Consider the following 21,853-nt stretch of genomic DNA (forward strand, 5'->3'; position numbering starts at 1 on the left):
AAACACTCATGAAATTTACCCAATTCAGTCCAACTTCACAACATTTATCTTTTTTTTTTTTTTTGAGACAGAGTCTCGCTTTGTTGCCTGGGCTAGAGTGAGTGCCGTGGCGTCAGCCTAGCTCACGGCAGCCTCAAACTCCTGGACTTAAGTGATCCTCCTGTCTCAGCCTCCCGAGTAGCTGGGACTACAGGCATGCGCCACCATGCCCGGCTAATTTTTTTTTTTTTGTATATATATATTTTAGTTGGCCAGATAATTTCTTTCTATTTTTAGTAGAGACGGGGTCTCGCTCTTGCTCAGGCTGGTCTCGAACTCCTGACCTCGAGAGATCCACCCGCCTCAGCCTCCCAGAGTGCTAGGATTACAGGCGTGAGCCACCGCGCCTGGCCACAACATTTACCTTGAAAGTTGTTGAAGATATCTATTCCCCTATGTTCTATTGCAAGAGTGCCCAAAGCAAGTAACTCTTTGTAGCAAAGAAAATCTTCTGTTATGACCTGAATGAAGTATAAAACCTGAGCTGAGTCAGTTGATTCATCCAAAGCGATAGAATAATATATATTTTTCTTTTGAAGTATTGCATGAAGTTGTTCTGTTAAGCTGAAGGCTAATTCATGCTGCTGATCAGTTATGGTTCTCCTTGGAAGAGGCAATTGTTTTGAAATGTTATCTGGATCTAAGCATCCTACAACTTCAACAATGTATTCTTTCGGAATTTCTAGGTCACTGAATGGCTTCCCCTCTTCTCCCCTCTCCCATATAAGCTACTTTATGAATTGCTTCAATGGCATTATTTCCAGGTCTTATTGCTGCTTGAAAGAATTGTCTTTGCTTTTGTTTTTCATCTTCGAATTTCTGCAGTGCAGTCTTTCGCACCTCTCCCTCTAAAATATTTGTGGTCCTTATGAGTGTTATAATGCTGATGAGCATTGAATTTCTTTAATGTTGATACTGTGGTATCACAAAGCAAGCAAATCATCTTATCTTCAGGAGAAACAAGATAATAGCGCAATTCCCAGTACTCATTAAAAAAATCTGTTTCCTTCCTTTAGCATTTTCTTGGTCTTCTTTGACGTGATTAGCTGTTAAGCAAACAGAATTAAAAAGAACTGTCGAGCTGTGCACCTATTCACAAATTCCACTTCAAACAGAAACACAGCACACTGTTGTCAAAAGCTGATAACAGACTGGCATACTCGACCCCCATAAACTCGCACCAACCAGCCTCATGCAGTAGTGGTGCCAGTCAAGCAGGGGAAGTTAGAACTAAATCATGAAAGAAGCAACTGTCAATTTAGCCCTGATGGCTTGCTAATGTTCTAATTGTGCCAGTCAATCTGGCAGGATTATTTCACTGAAACTTATTTTATTCTTTGGTATTTTAAATATGTTCATTTAAAAAAATGAAAATATGAAAGATGAACAAAGATGTATTAATAAAAATAAAAGGATTTGCAGCCAGGCTCGGTGGCTCACGCCTGTAATCCTAGCACTCTGGGAGGCAGAGGCAGGAGTATCGCTTGAGCTCAGGAGTTTGAGACCAGCTTGAGCAAGAGTGAGACCTTGTCTCTACCAAAAATTAGCTAGGTGTGGTGGCACACACCTGTAGTCCCAGCTACTTGGCTGAGGCAGGAGGATTGCTTGAGCCCAGGAGTTTGAGGTTGCAGTAAGCTGTGATGATGCCACTGTACTCTACCCAGGGCAACAGAGAGAGATTCTATCTCAAAAATAAAAATAAAAATATAAATAATAAATAAAATGATTTGTTCTATAAAATTTGGATCCAGTCAAAGGCCACACTTAAGGACCTATAAAACCAAATGTGGCCTTAAGGTTCCCCACCACTGTCCTGGTCTATACAATCAAAACTGGGTGATCACTATGTCTACATTCCAGGCCATGGAAACGGAAATGAGAGGAAGTAGAAGACAAGCAAATTCTTTTTAGACCAGGAGTGGTGGCTCACCCCTATAATACTAGAACTTTGGGAGTCCAAGGCGGGAAGACTGCTTGAGCTCAGGAGTTCAAGGCCATCCTGAGCAAGAGCAAGACCCTATCTCTACAATAAAAAAAAAAAAAAGTAAAGAAAAATTAGTTGGGTGTAGTGGTGTGCACCTGTAGTTCCAGGCAGGAGGATCGCTTGAGCCTAGGAGTTTGAGGTTGCAGTGAGCTATGATGATGCTACTACACTCTACCTGGGGTGACAGAGTGAGACTCTGTCTTAAAAAAAAAAAAAAAAAGACACTTAAAAATAAAAAGACATACTAGTGTGTCAATATTAGTTTCTGGTTTTGATCATTGTACAGTATTCCCCCCTTATCCATAGGGGATACGTTCCAAGACCTACATCCTAGTAGATGCCTGAAACCTTGGATAGTACCGAGCCCTATATATCTTACATTTTTTCCTATACACATACATGCCTATGATAAAGTTTATTTTATAAATTAGGCACAGTGAGAGATTAACATTAATAACTAATAGTAAAGTAGAAAAATTTAACAATATATTGTAACGAAAGTTATGTGAATGCTATCTTTCTCTCAAAATATCTTATTGTGCTCTACTCACCCATTTTCAGACCGTGGTTGACTGTGGATAACTGAAACCTTGGAAAGCAAAACTCCCAATGACCGGGGGGTGAGGGGTATTACTGTACTGTGATTATATAAGAGAAAGTCCTTGTTTCTAGTAAACACACACTGAAGTATTTGGGGTAAAGTGGCATCATGGCTGTAACTTGCTCTCACATTCAAGGGAAAAAAGGTACTTAGTGAGAGAAGGATAAAAGAAGTGTGGTAGTATATTAACATTTGGGAATCGGTGAAAGGGTTATAGATTTTTTTTTATTGTATTCTTGTAACTTTTCTAAAATTCTGAAATTCTGTCAAAATAAAAGGTAAAAACTAAACCAATCCAAACTCTATCCCCCACCACAGCTGCTGAAATCAGAGGTGAACCAAGGGTAGGAACCAGAGGTTTCTGCTAAAAACACAATCAGCCCAAAGGAAAATAAGCAAAACGATTTTAAGAGACACTTCACACAAGAAGAATTCCAACTGGTCAATGAACATATTGAAACGTGCTTAATCTTATTAATTACCAGGGAAATGCAAATTAAAATATGAGATAAAACATGAGATACCCTGCACACCCACCAGATTGGTGAAGATTAGTGTGGGATAATACCAAGTATAGCCCCGTGGAGGAGTGGGAAAGAGCATGCCTTGCTGCATGGGAATGTACATTTATTTGTTCAACCGTTTTGGAAAACTGTTTGGCATTATCCAATAAACTCAGAGATATGCATATATTCTGTGGCCCAGCAGTTTCACTCTTAGATACAGAGCCTGGAAAAATGCATGCATTTGTGCAGCACAACATGTGAACCAGAATGTTCACAGCAGCACTGTTCAAAATAACTCCAATCTGGAAACAGCACAAATGTAGAGCAACAGGATAATGATAATTTGTGGTACAATCACATACTGAAATATTATACAGCAATGAAAACTCATAAACTACGTCTGCATGGATGGCCCTTACAAATGTAACATTGAGTAAACCATATGGTTTTATTTATATAATGTTCTCAAACAGACAAAACCAAAACCATATTGTGTAAGGATACATTATATATATACGGGCAATAAAACTATGAAGGAAAGAGACAGAGATGCACACCTGCTGGGTGGAGGGCGGAGTGTGACTGGGGACTTTCTAAGGTGCTGGCAGCGCTTTATAGCTTTACTGGGTGGTGGGTACACCGGGGTTCACTTTATAACCGCTTTTCAAGCTCCATGTATATCCTGAATACTTTTCTATGTATTCTATTCCACAATAAAAATGATTTAAATCATGTGATAAATAAAAATAAAAAGTAATCTTTGCTCAACTATAGTTGCTATTACAGCGTATGGACACAAGAGGGGGCACTAACCAATGAGCAGCGGAGAGGCGAGGTTTCCTAGCAACGGAGAAAAACATTGAGGAAGAAACTGCCCGCGAGTGGTTAACTGATGGATTCTGGCTCCTGAACCTGTCAGGTCAGCCAGGGTCCGCCTCTCGCACCTGGAGCATCTCTGACCTTTCATGGGGAGTGGAGCTCTTCTCCCAGGCGCTAGACCGGGTCTGCAGAACCCGGGAAGCCGCGCCCTTGCACCGCTGAGCTTTCTTCTCTCTCCAACAATGATGACACCCTCGCTCTTTTCCATGACTCCAAACACGTCGTGGTTTTTCCCTCCAAAAACGGCGAAAATTAAGGAATGGAGAGGAGGCACTTTGCGTCCGGCCTTGTGAGACCTCAGAGAGAGAAAGAAAGAGGAGAGAAAGGGCTTTCCAGATTTGGGATGTGGTGGAAGTTTTCAGGATTGTTGACAAAACAGAAGGTTTTGTAATAAATAGGTAAATATTAGGTAAAGTTGAGCCTGAGTGAGGTAATAATAATGAATACATGAAGAATACACTATTAAAAGGAGCTTTCTCATATTTTCTCTCCTTTGATTGCCCGATCACTCTGGTATCACTGCCTTTTACAGATGAAGAAAGGGCAGCTCAGAGAATTTCCATCTTAAAAGTTCCCAGGTGATGCTGATGCTGCTGGCCCCCAGGCCACACGTGGAGAACCACTGCCTTAGTGTATAGCCTTATAAAGCCTAAGTGTCACACATAGAAATTCCTCACCAAAAAAATGACATTTGTTTTTCCAGGAGCAACTTTTTTTTTTTTTTTTTTAGCTAAATCTTTGTTGCGTTCTTACTTATCAATTATCTGAATAACCAAGATTATCGTAATTATTATTCTCTTATTAAAATTATTGGGATAAGTTTCCAGTTCCATTGGCCAGGCATGGTGGTTCATGCCTGTAATCCTAGCACTCTGGGAGGCCGAGGCGGGTGGATCATTTGAGCTCAGGAGTTTGAGACCAGCCTGAACAAGAGCGAGACCCCCGTCTCTACTAAAAATAGAAAGAAATTATATGGACAACTAAAAATATATATAGGAAAAAAAAAAGAAATTCAAGTTTCCAGTTCCAGAAATGGAATTGTTTGGGTCAAAAGATATGCGTGTTTTTCAAGCTTTTTATTTTTAAAACATTATTTATTATTTTACTTTGTTTTGTTTGTTTATTATTTTTTAGAGACAGGGTCTTGCTATGTTGCCCAGGTTATCCTCAAACTCCTGGGCTCATGTGATCCGCCCACCTCAGCCTCCTGAGTAGCTGGAACTACAGGTGTATGCCACTCTGCCTGCTCAAACTTTTAATATATACTGTCAAATTGCCAGCATAGAATCTAATGTTTGCCATATACCATGTGTGTCAACTTATTTAATCTTCAAAATATATTCATTCAGTCATTCAGCATATATTCACTGAATGCTACTTTGTGCCAGGTAGATGAGCAAGACACAGTAACCCTACGAGGTAGAGCCTATTATTATTCCCATTGTACAGATGAGGAAACTGAGACCCATGAGATGACCTGCCTAACAACAGACAGAGATGCCAGGCACCGTGGTACATGCCTGTAGTCCCAGCTACTCGAGGTGCTAAGGCAGGAGGATCTCTTGAGCCCAGGAGTTCAAGACTAGTCTGGGCAACATAGGAAGACTCCACCACTAAAAAAAATTTTTTTAAATTTAAAAAATTAAAAACAAAACCACACAGAGGGTAGCTGTTCCTTGGGCTGCTTCATAATTTGCATGAGGTAAATCTCTTCTGACTCTCAGCAGCCTCAAGTTGCATTGTTCCATACGGAAGGGAATATTTTAATTGTGGGTGGCAACTCTTTTTCCTCTGTTCTTTTTTTTTTTTTTTTCCCCATTACAGTCCTGGAAAAATCAAATGAGGAAATATCCTGGCATATAGCTTAGGAAATAAAGCTTGTCCAAAAGCTGCCAGGAATAAAAGCTAACAACACTTTCTCCACTGTGTTTCATTCCCCACCTCAAAAACTTAGGCAGAATTGGCTCCTTTTGATCCCAAAAGTAGATTGGTTAGTAAAATTTCTACGAAAAAGCATGGTAGATATGTGTGGACAAGTAGCAATTTAGTCAGATCTTGTTTTTCAGTTTCCTGAACTAACTATAACTCTAATTACAATTATTGGCTGAATAGCTTAGTGGTTAAGTGCAAAATCTTGTGAGTTAAACAGATTTGACAAAGCAGAAAGTTTTACAATAAATATTGTTATAACTCTCTAAGCTTCAGTTTGCTCATCTGTAAAATGTGGAGCAAGAATACTTCCTTCAAAGTCAGGTGTGGTGGCATGTGCTTATAGTCCCAGCTACTCTGGAGGCCAGGACAGGAGGATCCCTTGAGCCCAAGAGTTTTAGTCCAGCCTGGACAATGTAGAGAGATCCTATCTTTAAAAAAATAAAATTAGGTTGTGCTTGCTTCGGCAGCACATATACTAAAAAATTAGAACAATACAGAGAAGATTAGCATGGCCTCTGTTTTTTATTTAAAAAAAAAAAAAAAAAGAAAATTATAGAGCTGGGCCTGGTAGCTCGTGTCTGCCATTTCAGCTACTTTGGAGGGTGAAGCGGGAGGATTGCTTGAGCCCAGGAGTTCAAGTCCAGCCTGGATAGCAAGCGAGACCCCATCTCCACAAAAAAGAAAAGAAAAATAGTAGCCCCACCTGCAGCTGCTGTGCTTGAGGCAGTGTCTCCCTGCACCAGGTTAACATAGCTTCGAGTCCATGGTATCCAGCCATTGATCTGGCTTATAAATCCTTTTCCATCCCTACAAGAAAAAGGACCAGAAACAGTTCGCTTTTCCCCCCCACCCCCTCAACAGTTCACTTTTATGTGGGGCAGACGACAGTATACACTTACTGTTTACTTCAAGGCGATGTTCCATCTCGCCCTTTGGCATAACATAGTCTGAAGGGACTGGACTATCTGACCGTTCTGTAGAACATCACACTGGTCCACTCTCCCAGGGAAATAGTGTTACCAGGCCTGGCTCTGGAGGAGTAGGAGATAAACCCTGCAAGAACTCAAAGGACCCCAGAGGATGGCCCATTAAGTTCAGGGGCTAACCACAGCAGTGAAGTTTTCAGTGGTCTGGGGCATGCTGAGACATCTTCTCCAAAGTAATGGACAAGTATTTATAAGATATCAAGAAACTACTGTGCTCGCTTCGGCAGCACATATACTAAAATTGGAACGATACAGAGAAGATTAGCATGGCCCCTGCGCAAGGATGACACGCAAATTCGTGAAGCGTTCCATATTTTTGTGGAGAGTCAGGAACACTAATACACTGCTGGTGGGACTGCAAACTAGTGCAACCCCTGTGGAAAGCATTATGGAGGTATCTTAAACAGATTCAAGTAGACCTGCCATTTGACCCAGCAATCCCATTATTGGGCATATACCCAAAGGAAAAAAGGTCATTCTGTAACAAAGGCACATGTACCCAAATGTTTATAGCAGCACAATTTACAATAGCAAAGATGTGGAAACAACCCAAATGCCCATCAATACATGATTGGATTAGTAAACTGTGGTATATGTATACCATGGAATATTACTCAGCTATAAGGAATGATGAAGATACGACATCTCTATGGTTCTCCTGGAGAGAGTTGGAACCCATTATATTAAGTGAAGTATCCCAAGAATGGAAAAACAAGCATCACATGTACTCACCAGAAAATTGGTTTCCCTGATCATCACCTAAATACAAATCTGGGAACGACACCAATTGGACATCAGACTGAGGTAGGGGGTGGGGGAGGGGATGGGGGTATGCCTACACAATGAGTGCATTGCGCACCGTTTGGGGAGTGGTAACACTTGAAGGTGCTGACTCGGGAAAGGGGGGGTGGGGAAAAAAAATATGAAACTATTGTTTTTAACTTGAAAAAAAAAAAAGAAACTACTAAAGACCAAAAAACGTACAAAAAAAGATACAGGTGATTATATCTTATTCTTCCTTAAGAAGGAAGCACAGGCATTAGCTCTGTGCTTCACCTTCTGGAGTTAGCATATTTTATACTTGGGAATACTGCTCCAGCCCATTCACTCAGTGACATGGAAGGCTGCCAACTGCGAGTGGGTCCCAGGGCAGAAAAGAGTTGCAGCAGATCCAGGCCATCATGCAAGCAGCTCTGCCTCTTGGCCCACATGACCTGGAAGGCCCCACGGTATCAGAGGTCTCTGGAGTGGGAAGAGATGCCACGTGTTTATGGCAAGCCCCAGTGAGCGAATCACCACCCAGACCCCTACAGTTCTGGAGCAAGGCCATTCAGTCTGCAGCAGAGAACTATTGCCATTTGAAAAACTCCTCCTGGGGTGGGCCCTCATAGAGATGGAGTACCTGACCATGGGACATTAAGTGGCCCTTCAGCCAGAACTGCCCACCACAGACTGGTATCTGTCATACCTACCAAGCAATAAGGCCAGGTAGGCTCAACAGCGATCCATAGTAAGGTAGGACATCTGAGATCAGGCACAAGCAGGGCCAGAGAACATAGCTGCACAACACCCCACGTCACCCCCGAATGTTGCAGCAGTTTGCCTCCATCAGCTCACACCTGCGGCTGCTTCTGGGCTCCTTTCGACCAGCTGGCAAGGAAGAAAAAGGCCAAGCTTGATCCACAGATGGGTCTGCTTGGTATGTGGGCGTCTGCTGAAAACGGAGAACAGCTGCACCACAGCCTCGCTCAGAAGTAACTTTTAGGCTGGGCACGGTGGCTCATGCCTGTAATCCTAGTACCCTGGGAGGCCGAGGCGGGGGGATCACTTGAAGTCAGGAGTTCGAGACCAGTCTGAGCAAGAGAAAGACCCATCTCTACTAAAAATAGAAAAAATTAGCCGGGCGTGGTGGCACATGCCTGTAGTCCCAGCTACTCGGGAGGCTGAGGGAGGAGGATCGCTTGAGCCCAGGAGTTTGAGGTTGCTGTGAGCTAGGCTGACTCCACGGCACTCTAGCCCGTACAACAGAGTGAGACTCTGTCCCCCCACCCCCCAAAAAAAGAAGAAGAAGTAACCTTTAAGACAATAATGAGGACAATAATCTTCCTAATGGCCATGCACCTGCTCATCCACTTCGTGGACAAGGGCAACGGCCAGAGGTAAGAATAAAGATATCTGGACAGTGGAAAAACAGGAAGGATAAATACAGGAAGATCAGGGACAAGGAGGTCTGGGAAAGAGGGATGTGTATCGACTGTGGGAATGGGCACAAAATGGGGAAACCTTTGCATCACGTGCTGATGTCCACGGAGAGCATCCATCGCAGAAGCGGAACCACACAGCCAAACACACAGAGTGACTCAGGCAGTTCCACAGTCCGCTTTTGTCACTGGCCACCCCAGTTTTGGCACAATGGGCTCATAAATGGAGACACTATTTGGCAAGCTTAGAGGTTCTGCATTCGCTAAGAATGATCTAGCTACTGCTGCTGTTTTTGTTTTTTGTTTTTTTTACTATAATCCCATGCCAAATTTTTTAACTTCACACATTTCTTTTTTTTTTTTTTAATATGATATTTTACTTGTTCAAACTCTTGAGCTCAAGAAATCTTTTTGGCTTCAGCGTCCTGATTAGCTGGGACTACACCACCATGCCCAGCTGCTACTACCACAGTCGGATGTCCAGTTTTCCAGCAGCAAAGGTTAACAGAGAGCTCTCGACGTGGCAACCATCCTTCGAGGAGCCCACCAGCCCCTTGGTGGCAAGGTAATTACATTGGACCTCTTTTACCTGGAAGGGGAAGCAGTTCATCTTGACTGGGACTGATACAACTTTTGGTGTGGGTTTACCTTTCCTGGCTACAGGGCCTTAGCCAATCTGAAGACTTTTTTTTTTTTTTTTTTTTTTAAGACAGTCTCATTCTGTTGCCCGGGCTAGAGTGCTGTGGCATCAGCCTAGCTCACAGCAACCTCAAACTCCTGGGCTCAAGTGATCCTCCTGCCTCAGCCTCCCAGGTAGCTGGGACTACAGGCACATGCCACCATGCCTGGTTAATTTGTTCTCTTTTTAGTAGAGACGGGGGTCTTGCTTTTGCTCAGGCTGGTCTTGAACTCCTGACCTCAAGCGATCCTCCCGCCTCGGCCTCCCAGACAATCTGAAGACTTGCAAACTGTTGGAACCACTGACATTTGGTCTCAGATAACTCCCATTAGATCAAGGGACAGCAGAAGCGGTGCAGCAATTTGGGCATAACTGTGGGGTCCACTGGACTTACCCCATACCACACTGCCCAGAAGCTGCCGGCCTGAAAGACTTTGGAGGACTTTGGGGCTGTGACCTATATCCCAGCTTCAAGCGGGGCCCCCGGGGAAAAACTGGTTTGGGGTCTCTCCCAGCCCTGATCTAGAAATACCATCTCACTTCTCCCTACAGACTGCAAATAGCAGGCACTTTGGCTGTTAATTCTTGCTGACTTCTGTCCTTTCTCTCTTCGCAGGTGCAGCAAATTCTGCCTGCCTGGAAGCTGTGGTGCCACAGTGCTCCCCGAGTGTCGCCCCAACGCTGTTTCCCACAGAAACCCGGGCCGCTCGGGCTGTCTTGGCCAATGCCTGGCGCGGCGCCCGCCCCGTGGGATCGAAGGCTCCGTCATTCCTTCCCCTTCCCGGCATCTGAGCAGATCCACTCCTGCTTTCTAGAGTGACAGGCAAGAAACCCTGATAGGAGGCAGACTCAGATTCGACTTCTGTTCTTCTCCCAGGTGCATTTTTATCTCATTTCAACCCCACAGTCCCTAGAAAACTCTAGTCCATCTCCGAAAGGTGTGATGAGCAAGATGCCGAGGCTCGATAAGTCTGCCGTCAGTAACAATCGCTGTCCTACTGTCCCCCAACTGGCTTTGCTTTCCCTAGAGGCTGCTGTGCGGGAGGCACCAAGGCCCCGGTGCCGCTGGTGCCTTGCCTTGTGGTCTGCTCAGACCGCGCTCTCCCAGGTGCAAGAGGGATTGTGGGTGAGGGAAGCAGTCAGGGACCTTCTCCCTGGCAACCACCCACCCCCGGACCCACCCCACTGCTCTATGGCGGTTGTTGGGATTGAAGTTTGAATTGTAAAGAATTTTTGTATTAAAAATGCTTAGTAATGCTCACTTTGGCAGCACATATACTAAAATTAGAACGATACAGAGAAGATTAGCATGGCCCCTAGTAAAATAAAATAAAATAAAATAAATACTTAGTAAGTCTAAAAATAAAAAAGCACCTTAGCTAGGGGGGAAAAAGGGATGCAGCCGAGTCAGCGGCTTGGAAACGACGCTCTGCGAGGACGGAGCACCGCCGTCCCGGAGGCGGCTCACCGCACCACCGCCGGGGGTGCTGCGTGCGAGGAGAGCGGACGCGTGTCCAGGGCTGGCGGTGCATCACACTCCCGGTGAGCCGCTGGGAGAATTTAGGTCCCTCATCCCCACAGCTCTAGGCTCTTTTAGGTCTCGACATCCTCATTAAACCAGCTGCTACCCAGTCACTTCAAGACCAAGTGACCAGGCGGGGCAAAGGCAGTATATGTAACCTAAACCTTTGTACCCCCATAATATGCTGAAATAAAAAAAAGAAAAAAGATCGAGGGACCAAGGGACCAGCAGGCAAAAAAGGGAGTCACCTTCCTGGCAGGTTAATTGGCCAGGGTCACCAGGAGGAGGTGGGGCTGCTGCTAAAACAGGACAGGGCAGAGACATGTGCCACCCCCGCTGAGCCGTAGCGATGCCACCCCTTGGTTCTCCGACCTGCTCTGATGGAGCCGCCATGCCCTGAGACCAGCGTGGTGACCAGGGCCCCTCACAGGGCCATTCACCAGGTTAGCCACTGAGACCAGCAGAGACATTGGCTGAAGGTGCGGGGATCTAGAAGGGGCAGGAGGGGAGGGAGGAGAGGACAAGCAGTTACGGCCTGAAACCAGCCGTGGCCTGAGAGCTCCAGTTCAGTCCTCTTAAGCTGCTCCCAGATGGGGTGGCTTATTTTACAAAGCAGTGGGCCGCACACGGTGCAGGACTATAGTGGACGCTGTGGTGTGGTGCTTGGATCTCCTTCCTCAGGACCAAGACACACGCTGGCCAGGTGTCAGGAGCCGTGCCCTCTACTGGAAAAAGTTACAACCCCTCTTTGGGGGCAGCCCTCGCCAATGACCGACCGATATGGGAATACAAAGGCATGGGGCCCTTCTGTCAGCTCAGGACTCCGGAGGGCCAACGCAGTTTGGGAGCTCCAGCGGTGGCGGTCTCCGTAGGCTTCCCTGCAGCTCATCGTCTCCCTGCCGTTTCCCTGCCCCTCCTAGCTGTTCCCGAGATCACTCCCCAGTAAGCCTCCTGTACGCCAGTGTCCTCCTCGGAGTTCGTTTCCCGGGGAACCTGGCCTAACACACCATACACATCCTCAACCACACTGGTTGGTTAATGTCAAGACTGTTCCCAAGATGTTGTTCCACCTACATTCCTACCAACAGTGCCTGAGAGTTCCATTTACTCAATATCCTTGCCAAATTCTAGTATTAGGTTTCTCATGTTTAGCCAATCTGGTGAGTGTAAAATGGAACTTTCCACCCTATTGAAATGATTGATTAAAAAAAAAAAAGCAAAAAAAAAAAAAAAAAAAGGAACCTGATTGTGGTTTTTTTGTTTGTTTGCTTGTTTGTTTGTTTGTTTTTTCCTCTTTATTTTGACAGGGTCTGGCTCTGTCACCAAGGCTAGAGTACAGTGGGGTCATCATAACTTACTGAACCTCGAACTCCTGGCCTCAAGCAATCCTCCCATCTCAGCCTCCCAAACTGCTGGGATTACAGGTATGAGCTACCATGCCCCTCATTGTGGTTTTATTGTTTTGGTTTTTAGTTTGTTTATTAGAGACAAGATCTCACTGTGGGGCCCAGGCTGGAGTGTAGTGACTATTCACTGGCGAGATCACAGCTCACTGCAGTCTCAAACTCCTGGGCTCAAGGGACCCTCCCACCTCAGCTTCCCGAAGAGCTGGAACTGCAGGCACAGAGTGCCAGGCCATGGTTTTGATTCACATTTCCCTGGTGACTACTGAGTTTGAGCACTCTTTCGTGGGTTTACTGGCCATTTGGATTTCCTCTTGGGGAACAGCCCCCACTCCTTTGCCAGGTCCCATTTCGTGGTCCCATTCATTTCGTGCTGACTAACAAGGGAGTGAGTGCTTAGGTGAGCCCAGGAAAACTGGAATGTCTTTCCTGAAGGCCACCAGCCTTGATGAATCCTTCAGTACTCCTCTGACTTGACGTCTGAGCAGCCTAAGATTTGGTTGGTCACTTCCTCCATCTCCCACGCTCTTTTCTCGGCCTCCTGGACCCTACACAGTCCTCGTTTTCCCCTTACCTCTCTGGCTGGCCCTTCTCTGTCTCCTGTGCGGGCTGGACTGTGCAATGCTGGGCTTCCTCAGAGCTCAGTCCTTGGCCCTCTTCTCATCTTACTCTGGACTTTCACCCTGGGCGAGCTCTCCCTCACCCCAGCTGCAGTTCCCACCTCTACATACTGATTGATGGTTTCAACAACATTCCTCTCCTTTGACACTTCCATGTGGACGTCCCAAAGCCTCTCAACCTCAAGTCATGCTTTTCCCTCCAAAACCTGGTTGTTGTCCAGCCATCCCTGTTAATGAAAGCTCGACACTTGTCCTCGAGGCCGCATCAGAAGAATGAGAACAAGTGGTTTGAGGAGAAGAAAAGAGAAGTTAATTACCTTACTGGCAAAGGAGGAGGATGCAGACTCTTGTCTGAAATGCCATCGTCCTAATAACAAGCAGAAATACAGAGTTTTTAAAGGTGGTTTCTCAGCTTCAGGCAATTGCTGTTCAACTACAGTGATGACTCTGATCGTCCCATCTCCGATGAAGACAATCCGTGACCTCCAGCCAAGACCTCCCTCCACCAGGCTCAAAGAACACAAAACATTACCCTGCTTCTCCCAACCACTGGCCTGAGGCAGTGATGCAGGTTTTAGTTCTCAGAAAGGAGTGGAGGATGTTTTAAAGAGATATAAAATATTTTTGCCGAGTTTTCAAGCCATTCCCTGTTACATATTCCCCACTGTCAATATTTCCCTTCCATATCTTTGGGAAGAGGGGTTACTGCTCTATTACATCCCTGTTTCGGGAAAGATCTCACAATCCTTCCACTTCCAAATGTCACAAACCCAGGAATCCCTCTCTCACCCTGTACCCAACTTCATGACCAGCATTGGTTATTTTCAGTTTATTCCTCCAGATCCACTCCCTACCCTTCTCCATCCCACTCTCTGCGTCAGGAATCTGATTATATGGACAGCTTCAGTGGGCTTCCTTGTTCCTTAATTTCTGATTGGGTTTGGCTAATGGTGTTTTAGTTATTGATTGCTGCATAATAAACTATCCCACAACCTAGTGGCTTAAAAATACCACAATTATGTTATCTCTCATGACTCTGTAGATCAACTGGGGTCATCCTGGGTCAGTGCTGCTCTACATGATGTCAGCTGGGGCGGCAGTAGTCTGCGGACGACATCCAAGATGGCGTTCTCACGTCTGGCAGCTTGGTGGGGATGGCGGGATGGCTAGAAGTCTGGACTTGGCCAAACTGGAAAGGCTGAAACTCTCTTTTTCCAGGTAGTTTCAGGGTCTCTCCCTCTCCCTTGCCATGTGGTCTTTTCAGCACCAGGTAACCAGGCTTTTTATGTGGCAGCTCAGGGCTGTCCAAATGGCAAAAGCTGGAACTTCTGGGCCCTCTTAATTCTTTGACCCAGAGCTGGCATGGCATCGCTTCTTCCGCCTTCTGTTGGTTAAAGTAGGTCACAGGACTGGCCCAGATACGACGTGGGAGGGGATATACAAAGGCATGAGCACTGAGAGGCATGAGTCATCGGGGCCATCTTTGGAGACTGGCCACCAGTCTACCGTCTGGTCCCCACAGTCCCTCTCACATGCAAACCGAGCCCTCCCACCTCCCATAACCCCCAAAGTCTCATCCCAGTTCAGCCTCAGGCCCAGACGTGAACTCAAGTTACTCATCAACAAAATCTCACCCAGTTGTGGATGAGGCACTTGGGTGCGGCTCCTCTTGAGCTAAAGACCTGTGAACCGAAGACACAAGTTATCTGCCTGCACACACCCGTCACACCACCATGGACCAGGAACTGGAACACACAGCACATACTCCCATTCAAACGGGAGACCTAGAGTACTCACAGGTCCACAGCAATTCTGAATTCTGCTGGGTGCAATTCTCCCTGCTCCAGGGGTGGGAAATGCATGTTGATTAAAGCCCCAGGTCTGCTTTCTGGGAATGGTTCTATTCGGCTCTTGGCTCAGGCCTCTGAATCATCCTTCTTTCCCGTGAGAAATGGCCCACGTTTGCTTGCTTTCTGCACTTAGGGAATTGGGACCACAAAAGCTCCTTTTTGTTTTAAAATGCCTCTATTCCTTTCAGTCCAAGGTAGTACAATTAAAAATTTTGTGAGTTTCCTATGTATCAAATTATGATCTGCTCCATTAGACAAAAGCTACCTTTACATTTCTTTCTGAGACAGGCCCTTTTCTGCTTGGGGCCCTGTGTAGGCTGCTAAGGGACAATGCCCTGAGGATTCCTAGAGCCTTTTTGTCTAGCTGGGAAGATCTACTGGCAAACCCTTAAATCTTTCTGAGAGTTGACAAAAGGGTCTTATGGCTGCATCCTGGATCTGATCTTGACCCTGAGGCCACTTTTACTGGTAACACCCTGGACTTGATCTTTGGTACCAGGTTCTTCCCCTCCCCCCAGGTTTTTATTTTTATTTTTTTAAACAGAGTCTCACTCTGTTGCCTGGGCTAGAGTGCCATGGCATCAGCCTAGCTCACAGCAACCTCAAACTCCTGGGCTCAAGAGAGCCTCCTGCCTCAGCCTCCCAAGTAGCTGGGACTATAGGCATGCACCACCATGCCCAGCTAATTTTTTCTATATATTTTTAGTTGTCCAGCTAATTTCTTTCTATTTTTTTAGTAGACTTTCTATTTTTTTAGTAGCCTGATCTTGGTCAGGCTGGTCTCGAACTCCTGAGCTCAAACGATCTTCCCGCCTCGGCCTTCCAGAGTGCTAGGATTACAGGCGTGAGCCACTGTGCCTGGCCCCCCTAGGTTTTTATTTCTTTAAGGATCTTTATTGAGCTGTAGAAGCTGGGAATGAGAAACAGTTTTATTTTCTAATGCAGCAAGTTTGGGGCTAGACACCTCCTTTGATTCTGCTTGAATATTGCAGAGTCCCTTCTTAGTTTATCTGTCTATCCATTTTAGCTTCTGATATGCAGCTAACATGAGCCAGTTGGCTCTTTCAACATCTTGCCTTAGCCAAACCAACAAGTTCATGAAGTATATTCTCTATTCCCATATTATCACGGGGAACAGTTAGTTGTACTAAATACATACGTGGAGTCCCCTTTACTCAGCCTTCAATAACAATTTCCTTACAGTCCTTCCAGGTTCTAATAATGATCCTGTCATCCCAAAAGACCACCGGGATGGCTAAATAGTAGAAAGAAGAGCTTTATTGGCAATATCGGTTTACAAATCAGGAAGAAATGGTCCCAGGTGTGTGTTGAAGGTACTCTGTCTTTGGAGAGGGGAAAGACAGGTTGGGTTTTATGCCTCACAGGGCCTGTGTCACACAAAAGAGTCACACATATTCAGCAGGTTTGGGGGAAAAGCCACACATAGTTATGAGGGGAGCTGAGCACATGTGCATTGGGCAAACATATATATGTGTAACATACATCCCATATTCACTTTGGGGTGGAGATTTAGCATTAAAACGAGGTGGAATTTTGGCTCTTTACATCAAAAGGTGAACTACTGGACACAAAGACAGTTTGTATGCAGCCTCTATAAACTGGTTGAAACTGGCTTAAGGGCTGGGCACGGTGGTTCACTTGTAATCCTAGCACTCTGGGAGGCCAAGGTGGGAGGATTGCTTGAGCTCAGGAGTTTGAGGCTAGCCTGAGCAAGAGTGAGACCCTATCTCTACCAAAAAGAAATTAAAAAAAACCCAGCCAGGCACTGGGGCACGCCTGTAGTCCCAGCTACTTGTGAGGCTGAGGCAGAAGGATCGCTTAGAGCCCAAGAGGTGGAGGTTGCCATGAGCTACGATGACGCCACTGCACTCTACCCAGGGTGGCAGAGTGAGACTCTGTCTCAACAAAAACAAACAAGGAAACGGAGCACCTCTCCTCACAACCTCCCACCCCTTCATATTAAAAATAATAATAAAAATATAAGGAAAGAAACAGGCTAAGGCCTGCAATTGCTTATCAGAAAAGAATGTAAGGCACTGTCCCATCAGAGTTATAGTGGTCTGGGGTGTAAATCAGAGTTAGGGGGATCTGGTAGCTAACTATTGTTAGGGAGTTTAGAGCCCTAGGAATTTAGAAATTTGCCATGCCAGCCAGGCCCTGAATCCTCTACCCATAGATAACTTTGTTTCCTTAACCTTAGGGTCCGTCTTAGTTGATAAAGGGACATCACAATCCCCTGAAGGCCTGTCTAGCCTCTGTTCACTGCCCTGTCCCTAAGCCAATGGTACACTTTTTCAGTGTTGGTTATCTTCCAGATAGCAATTCCTGCTTTGGTTATCTATTGCTGAATAGCGATGACCCCAACATTTAGTGGCTTTGAACAACATTCATGTATCATCTCTTGTGAGTCTGAAAATTGACTGGTCCTGGCTGGGACAGCAGTCATCCTGGGCCGGAATGTCCAGGATGGCTCGCTCACATAGCTGGCACCTTGTTGGGGACGACTCAATGTCTAGGCTCAGCTAGGGCACTGACACATTGGGCCTCTCTCTTTCTTTCTACTTGGCTTCTCCCTGTGATCTCTCCTGGTGTCTGTTCAACAGGACAGGAAGACCTAGGACAAGTTTCATAAATGTTTTGTCCCTAGCTGTGCCCATTCCTCAGCTGCTCCTGTTCCACCAAGAAGGCTCTGCCTCTGTATCCTTCTGACATGGGATCCACTGACTGCTTGGGATTGTCTGTTCTGTCCTGTGCTGAGCCCTTGCTAAAGACGTGAGATGTACTTTCTCCCTTAAACCGCAAAGCAAACCCAGTTAGGTAGGTATCGCTTCCTCATTTTATAATGTTCAGTGGCTTGCCCAAGGTCATGAGCTGGACTGGAATCCAGGCCCATCTGACTGCACAGGCTTTGCCCTCTTCAGCCCATTGCCCGTGCAGCCCTCCAGTGTCAATTGGCAAACCCTACAGCAAGCGACCGGAGGTTGAGAAGCTTATGGATTTTTAGGTATGAGGTGCACATGGTAAAGTGCAAACGCAGATTGTTCACACACAGTTCGGTGATGTTTACATCTGTACACACTCAGTAACAACCACCAAGATCAAGATTTAGAACACCTCCAGCACCCTTGCAAACTTCCTCATGCCTCTCCCCAGTCTACACTCCTCTGACTTCTATCATCAGCAATTAGTTTTGCATATTCTTGCCTTGGTGATAGTGTGAAAAGACAGCCTGAAATCACAGTTCTCCACTGGTTCCCAGTTGTGCGACCTCGGTGGAGTTACTCTCCTCTCTGATCATCAGTGTTCTTATCTGCATGGTGAGCACGGCTAGTCCCTTCCCCTTCCGCTGATTCTTCATGTTCCTGAAAAATGTGCCACACAGAACAAAATATGACTTCGGGCAGGAGCATTAGCTTCCAACCTTAGCTGTGCATTAAAATTACATGGGAAAATTTTTAACATACCGATGCCCAGCTCCTCACCCCAGAGGTTCTGATTTAATTCATCTGTGTGGGTGAGCCAGCATCTATAGTTTGCCAAAGCTGCTCAGGTGATTCTAAGGTGCAGCTGGGGTGGGAACTACCTGCATGTTCATTTGAGAGGCTGTTGGGGGGGAAATGGTGACCATCCATCCCAGTTTGCCCCGGGACTGTCCCAGTTTTAGCAACAAAAGTCCTGCATCCCAAGAAATCCCTTAATCCTGGGCAAACTGGGATGGTTGGCCATCCGTCAGGGAGATATGCCAATGTTTGATAGGTGTTACTTAAATTTAGGATTTCCTTTCCATTCAAGTGTCAGGTTTGAAGTCAAAGTGTTAAATATTTTTGAACTTAGGGAATAAAGACCAGAAGGCTGGTGCTACAAGCCAGTTTGCTTGGGCATCTTAGCACAGAGTCGGAAATGCATAGAGAGGCTGGCAGCTCTGCAGCCCACCACAGGAATAGAAAGGGGACAGAGGTCAGGAGGAAAGGGGTTAGGGTAGTACTTTATAAACCTTAATGTGTGTGAGGATCATTATGGAGTCCTATCAAATGCAGGGTCCTATCCAGCAGGTCTGGAGTGGGCCCGAGATAATGCATTTCTTTTTCTTTTTCTTTTGTTTGAGACAGGGTCTTGCTCTGCCGCTCCAGCTAGAGTGCAGTGGCGTGACCATAGCTCGCTGCAACCTCAAGCTCCTGGGCTCAAACGATCCTCCTGCCTCAGCCTCCCAAGTAGCTGGGACTACAGTCACAAGCCACTACGCTCGGCTAATTTTTCTATTTTTAGTAGAGACAGGGTCTCGCTCTTGCTCAGGCTGGTCTTGAATGCCTGACCTCAAGCAGTCCTCCTGCCTCGGCCTCCCAGAGTGCTGGGATTACAGGCATGTGCCACCTGGAGATTGTGCAGTTCTAACAAGCTCCCAGATGACTCCAATGCTAGGGTCTGGGGATAATTTTTAGAGTATGAGCTTTGGGCGTGAGGTGCACCTTCTCTCTTACAACCCATGGGGCCTTGGGGAAGTTCTTCTCCTTGTAGACCTTCCGGTTTTTCAGCTATAAAATGGGAATAGTAATACCCACTTCAGAGGTAATACCCAGGAAAGTCCACCTAGTTCAGAAAGCGGGTTGTTGTGAAGATTCAATCATGGTGCTTGGCATACGCAGAGGCTGCGTTCACATTCGTCCCATCTCTACCTCCACACGACTTTCACCCCTCCTGCTCGAAGGGCTCTAATGGTTTCTTAGGTTAGCACAGTGCTTAATGTGGAGTAGGCACCCAATGAACAGTTGCTGAATTGTTCAGAGACGGGGAGGGGAGGCAGAGGCCTGCCGGCCAGCACCTATAATTTAACCATTTGGGAGCCCTGAGGAGGAAAACCTCATTTCATTTAGAGATGTTTTTATTTCAAGGCAAAAAAAACTTAAGAGAAGCAATGCATGGGGAAGACATTTTTCTTAGTAACTGGTTTCAGAATGCTGAGGTTGGATGAACTATTAAGAGAGGGAGAAAGTACTAGACTCATAAATAGCCTTAGAGAGGCACAAGCTTTGGAATCAGAAATTCCTGGGTTTGAATTCTAGCTCCCCTAGTCACTATGCTGTGTGACCTGGGGCAAATCACTTCCCCTCTCTGAACCACAGTTTCCTCATCTGTGAAATGGAGAAGACAATCCCTACCTGGTTATCTAGGAACACCTTCCTCCAAACACAGGCGTCCGTGACTCTGGGACTCACGTGTGCCTCTCACCAGTCAGCAACTGAGTGTCAGGGGAGCCGGGGCCATCGGACAGGAGGCCCATGACAGTTAGGTTGCAGCGTGGCAGCCTGGGCCTAAGGGCTCTGCAGATCTCTTTCAATTTTCTTATTTAATTTGTGACAACATTAAATCTTAAGAGAGTCCTAATAAAATCCTGGAGTTGCATAGAGTATTGGGTCCAAAAACGCCGCCTCCCACTCCCACAACCGTGCACTCTCCGATTTGCCACCGGCCTTACCCCTCCTGAGTACTGACAGCTGGGGCGGCTTTGCTGACTCCCTACACCTGCCGGGCCCCTGGTGGCTTTCCTTGCATCTCCTTGTCTTTCCTTGTCACCAACTGAAGTGTCAGATGATGGCATGCTCTTATAGAGTCCTTCCTAGGTGCCCGACACTGCCTCAAGCACTTTTTCCATGTTAATCCTCATGCCCATCCTATGAGATAGAGGCTATTATTAGCTTCCATTCCATGGTGAGGAAGCAGAGGCGCAGAGACACTAAATATACGACCTGGGTCACACAGCTAGGAAGTAGCAATGTTCAGATTTAAATTCAGGCAGCCTGGCTTCAGAGTGTGTGGTATTAACCACTGCACCACTTTGCCCCTGCCAGAGACACTGAGAGCTTTCTCCCATTTATTTTTCTCAAAGTAGTGTTTGCTTTCTTGATAATAAAAGAGATACATGTTCATAAAAAAAAAAAAACAGAAAAATTTAAAAAGCAGGTGAAAAATGTCTCAGATTTTTAATCCATCTCTCTCTGGAAGTAACGTTTTTGGGTTGTCTCCATGTTTCTGGCAGCACCATTCCCAGTTGCAAAGTTGTGAAATCAACCCAAATGCCCATCAACTCAGGAGCGGACTAACAAAATGTGGCATATGTACACCATGGAGTACTACTCAGCCACGAAGAAGGCCGACTTAATGCCTTTTGCAACAATTTGGATGGAACTAGAGACCATTATCCTAAGTGAAGTATCTAAAGAATGGAAAACAAGGCTGGGAGCGGTGGCTCATGCCTGTAATCCTAGCACTCTGGGAGGCCGAGGTGGGTGGATCACTCGAGGTCAGGAGTTTGAGACCAACCTGAACAAGAGCAAGACCCTGTCTCTACTAAAAATAGAAAGAAATTATCTGGCCAACTAAAAATATATATAGAAAAAATTAGCTGGGCATGGTGGCGCATGCCTATAGTCCCAGCTACTCAGGAGGCTGAGGCAATAGGATTGCTTGAGCCCAGGAGTTTGAGGTTGCCGTGAGCTAGGCTGATGCCACAGCACTCACTCTAGCCTGGGCAACAGAGAGAGACTCTGTCTCAAAAAAAAAAAAAAAAAAAAAAAAAAAGAATGGAAAACAAACACCACACGTACTCACTATTAAATTGGAATTAACCGATGA

General features: G+C 45.9%; 2 non-coding genes and 1 pseudogene across 2 annotated transcripts; all 3 read left to right on the top strand.

Annotated features, from left to right (window-relative positions):
* Nucleotides 1–6,392: 6,392 nt before the first annotated feature.
* On the top strand, nt 6,393–6,495 carry LOC138393295 (U6 spliceosomal RNA). The gene has a single exon (XR_011235123.1). It is a non-coding gene; the product is annotated as a U6 spliceosomal RNA (small nuclear RNA).
* Nucleotides 6,496–7,138: 643 nt separating this feature from the next.
* Nucleotides 7,139–7,245, top strand: LOC138393332 (U6 spliceosomal RNA). The gene has a single exon (XR_011235153.1). It is a non-coding gene; the product is annotated as a U6 spliceosomal RNA (small nuclear RNA).
* A 3,816-nt stretch (nt 7,246–11,061) lies between these two features.
* On the top strand, nt 11,062–11,156 carry LOC138393293 (U6 spliceosomal RNA; annotated as a pseudogene).
* Nucleotides 11,157–21,853: the final 10,697 nt, after the last annotated feature.

The sequence above is a fragment of the Eulemur rufifrons genome, chromosome 10 (genome assembly GCF_041146395.1).
Source record: "Eulemur rufifrons isolate Redbay chromosome 10, OSU_ERuf_1, whole genome shotgun sequence".
NCBI lineage: Eukaryota > Metazoa > Chordata > Mammalia > Primates > Lemuridae > Eulemur > Eulemur rufifrons.